Here is a 5,221-nt window from a genome sequence, read left to right as displayed (position 1 = left end):
GAGAGACTCTCAAAATAATATAAGTGAAGCATGAGAGTTCAACAATTTCTATAAAATAAATCCACCACCGTGCTCTAAAAAGATATAAGTGAAGCACTAGTGCAAAATTGCCTAGTTCAAAAGATATAAGTGAAGCACATAATTATAATAAATCACGATTCATGCGTGTCCCTCTCAAAAGGTGTGTACAACAAGGATGATTGTGGCAAACTAAAAAGTAAAGACTCATATCATACAAGACGTTCCAAGCAAAACACATATCATGTGGTGAATAAAAATATAGCCTCAAGTAAATTTACCGATAGACGAAGACGAAAGAGGGGATGCCATTTGGGGCATCCCCAAGCTTAGGCTCTTGGTTGTCCTTGAATATTACCTTGGGGTGCCTTTGGCATCCCCAAGCTTAGGCTCTTGCCACTCCTTATTCCATAGTCCATCAAATCTTTACCCAAAACTTGAAAACTTCACAACACAAAACTCAGCATAAAATCTCATGAGATCCGTTAGTATAAGAAAATAAAATCACCACTTTTGGTACTGTTGTGAACTCATTCTTTTTTTATATTGGTGTAATATCTAATGTATTCCAACTTCTCCATGATTCATACCCCCTGATACTACCCATAGATTCTTCAAAATAAGCAAACAACACATAGAAAACAGAATCTGTCAAAATCAGAACAGTATGTAGCAATCTCTAAACTTTGAATACTTCTGTAACTCCGAAAGTTCTGAAAAATTAGGACAACCTGGAAAAAGTAAAAGAAAGGAAGAATAAGAAGAAGAAGATGGGGAATATGAAGAAGAAGAAGAAAATAAAGGAAGGAGGAGGAGGAGGATGAGGAGAAGTGGAAAATAAAAACATCCAAATAATAAAATCAATTGAGCGGGACGAAACCAAGAATATCACCTTGCTTTATTAGTAGGTATAGATATAGATATAGACTAGGACAATGCCCGTGTGTCTGACAGAAAAAACCTTGTCATTTCACCATTATAAATTACAACCTATAACCAGAGAAATAAATCCTCACACGCTCATAGCGATCTACATATGTTTCCATTTCACCACCGGCCCAATGTCACATATGGTAGTCATATTGTCACCTCCAAAGAGCTTATGTTGGTCGTGCTGGTGCATTTCATGAGCAGGGATCTTCTCTTCACCTCCAGGAGCACCGCCGGTCCCATTTCCGTTGTCGTCGTCGTTCGACTATCGCCTCTACGGTCTAGGGGTGAGCTCGAATGTCATCTCGTCCCCCTCCCCTATTTGCTATGTTCCAGTCATTGTGCCGTTGCCACTAGATTTTACTTTCATGTCAAGTCTCGTAACCTAGGCGTCTCTCGTTCAAAAGGGCGGCATCTATAAATATGCATGTCTTTGCATATTTATAACCGCCATCGTTTTGAATTGTCCATGTTATCCATGGACAGCCCGAGTATGTGTAGATTGGGTTCGTTTTCCCATGTGCTTTGTACCGGATCCGATGCAGAATTTTGTTAGTGCCTCCCTGTTGTTCTCCAGGTACACATCCTCTCTGTTTAATGCCGAGACGTGTATCAGGAGAACAACGGGGAGGTGCTGCCGAAATTTTGCGTCGGATGCGGAGCAGAGCATGGGAAAACGAACCCAATCTACACATACTCGGGTGGGATTAGGACCTATCTTTACCTATTAGCGTGTAGGTTGCATGGACGTAATAAAAATTGACAAACTTCATTAACTGATGAATATATATATGATGAATTATATATATATATATATATATATATATATCTTGGGTGTTTAGTGGTAGGCAAGATGAGTGATCGTGCGTGGATGTACACTAGTCACACTAGTCAGGAAGAGATGACCAATGAATGGTTAAAAAAACCAATGGGTTTGTCAAAGCCGCATTTGAAAATGGCCAGATAAAAACCTGGTGCCCCTGTGCTAGGTGCGACAACTTTTCTCAGAGGAAAGAGGATGAAATGGGTAAACACCAGCACAAGTGGGGATTTATGCTCGATTATACGGTGTGGACATTTCATGGAGAGTCTGCCCAACGTACCAGAGCTGAGGTGTTCTTCGTCACACCGACGAGCATGGTACCGGGATCGTAGACATGGTGCAAGACTTTGATGATGCTCGGGATTCAGAAGATGAGATGGAGGAATCTCTAAAGGCCTTCAATGAAATGTTGGAGTCTTCAAAACGTCCTCTCCACGAGCACACTGAGCTTTGTCAGTTGGATGACATCGCACAAGTAATGGCACTGAAGGCTCAATTCAACTTGGGCAGAGAATGCTACGACGCGATGATGACATTATTTGGACGCTTTCTACCCAAAGGCCATGTAATGCCTGCAAACCTGTACTAGTCGGAAAAAATCCTCCATGCTCTTAAGATGCCCTACAAGAAGATAGATGCCTGTGAGAAAGGATGTGCCTTATTTAGGCTTGAGTATCCGGACATTAACTATTGTCCAATTTGCAACTCTTCCAAGTATGTTGTGGTAGACAACGGTATGGATGAGAAGAGGCAGACCAAGATCCCCGTTCATGTGCTTCGGTAACTGCCAATCGAACTAAGACTTCAACGTATTTTCATGGTCGAAGAGACGGCCAGATAGATAACATGGCACAAAATGGGCAAAAGAACTGAATTAGATGAAGATGGGAATCAGATGTTGGTACATGATACGTCTCCAACGTATCTATAATTTTTGATTGTTCCATGCTATTATATTATCTGTTTTGGCTGTTTTATATGCACTAATATGCTATTTTATATTATTTTTGGGACTAACCTATTAACCTAGAGCCCAGTGCCAATTTCTATTTTTTCTTGTTTTTGAGTTTCGCAGAAAAGGAATATCAAACAGAGTCCAAATGGAATAAAACTTTCACGATGATTTTTCTTGGACCAGAAGACACGCAAAGGACTTGGAGACCAAGTCAGAGACCCTTGGAGTAGACGACAAGCCAGGGGGTGCGCCCCTAGGGCTTGTGGCCACCCCGGAGACCTCCTGACCTACTTCTTCCTATATATTCACATATATTCCCAAACCACCAGAGGCATCCACGAAAACACTTTTCCACCGCCGCAACCTTCTGTACCCGTGAGATCCCATCTTGGGACCTTTTCCGGCACCCTGCCAGAGGGGGATTCGATCACGAAGGGCTTCTACATCAACCCTATTGCCCTTCCGATGAAGCGTGAGTAGTTTACCACAAACCTACGGGTCCATAGCTAGTAGCAAGATGACTTCTTCTCTCTCTTTGATTCTCAATACCATGTTCTCCTCGATGTTCTTGGAGATCTATCTGATGTAATCTTCTTTTCCGATGTATTTGTCGAGATCCGATGAATTGTAGATTTATGATCAGCTTATCTATGAATATTATTTGAATCTTCTCTGAATTCTTATATGCATGATTTGGTATCTTGGTATTTCTCTTCGAATTATTGGTTTAGTTTGGCCAACTAGGTTGGTTTTTCTTGCAATGGGAGAGGTGCTTAGCTTTGGGTTCAGACTTGTGTGATTTCACCCAGTGACATAGTAGGGGTAGCGAGACACGTATTGCTTTGTTGCCATCGAGGATAACAAGATGGGGTTTTCATCATATTGCTTGAGTTTATCCCTCTACATCATGTCATCTTACTTAATGCGTTACTCTGTTCTTATGAACTTAATACTCTAGATGCAGGCAGGAGTCGGTCGATGTGTGGAGTAATAGTAGTAGATGCTGGCAGGAGTCGGTCTACTTGATACGGACGTGATACCTATATTACATAATCATTGCCTTGGATGTTGTCATAACTTTGCGCTTTTCTATCAATTGCTCGACAATAATTTGTCTACCTGCCGTGTTATTTGCCTTCAAGAGAGAAGCCTCCCCGGGTCTATTTTCCGCATTATATTTTCAGATCTATATATTAAAAATACCAAAAATACCTTACTGCAATTTATTTACTTTTATTTACATTCAAGTTTTAGTAATCTTTTACATCTATCTCTATCAAATCTCACCTTTGGAAGTGATCGTGAAGGGATTGACAACCCCTTTATCGCGTTGGGTGCAAGTGTTTGATTGTTTGTGTAGGTGCATCTATTGGGGACTTGTGCGTTTCTCCTACTGGATTGATACATTGGTTCTTAACTGAGGGAAATACTTATCTCTACTATGCTGCATCACCCTTTCCTCTTCGAGGGAAAAACCAACACAAGCTCAAGAAGTAGCAGTACACACATCGGATGGTTCTGCGTGGAAGCACTTCGATGCATTACATAAGAAAAAAGCGGCAGATCCAAGGCAACCTCGAGTCTGCATGAGCACGGATGGGTTCAATCTGTTTGGTCTAACGGCAACCCAGTATAGTTTTTGGCATGTATTTGTCATTCCACTCAATCCCCCCGGACAGATTATGCAAAGAAAGAACATTTTCCTGACGTTGATAATTCCAGGGCCCAACTATCTGGCGAAGAATATGAATGTGTACATGCATCCGCTTAAGGATGAATTGCAAGAAGCTTGGGATAATGGGTTCAAGGCATATGACACCACTAGCAAGCAAAACTTCATAATGCGTGTCTGGTACATGTACTCGATGCATGACTTGCCGACGTATGCACTATTCGTTGGCTGGTGTACGCACGGAAGGTCCCCGTGCCCCATATGCAAGGCAGCTCTCCACTTTTCATTGGTTGCAGGCGGGCCGCAAATATTCCTGCTTCAACTTGCATAGACAGTTCCTGGATCCTTGCCATAAGTTCAGAAAAGACAAGAAGAACTTCACCAAAGGTAGAGTTGTCAAAAACTCTGCACCACCTATGTTGACTGGCCAACAGACCCTGGATCAGCTAAATGCTCTCGAGCCTGATCCAGAGCGTCTAGGGTATTTCAAGGGTATAATTCGGAACACGCCTGGACTCACAAGACATGCTTGTGGGATCTGCCTTACTTCAAAGACCTCCTTCTTCCACCCAACATCGACGTGATGCACACTGAAAAGAATATCGGCGAGGCCCTTTTTGGTACATTGTTCGGCATAGATGGGAAGTCAAAGGATAATACTAAGGCTAGAGTCGATCTACAGACTCTATGTGATAGGCCGTTACAAAACATGCGACAACCGAAAGGAAAGCATAACTGGACGAAGCCAAAGGCCTGATTCAATCTTGGAAGGCTAGCTATGAGGGAAATTATCTTGTGGGTGAAAATTAGGTTGATGTTCCCC

Source organism: Triticum aestivum, chromosome 2D (assembly GCF_018294505.1).
Source record: "Triticum aestivum cultivar Chinese Spring chromosome 2D, IWGSC CS RefSeq v2.1, whole genome shotgun sequence".
Taxonomy (NCBI): Eukaryota; Viridiplantae; Streptophyta; class Magnoliopsida; order Poales; family Poaceae; genus Triticum; species Triticum aestivum.
Note: the sequence above shows the minus strand (reverse complement) of the source record.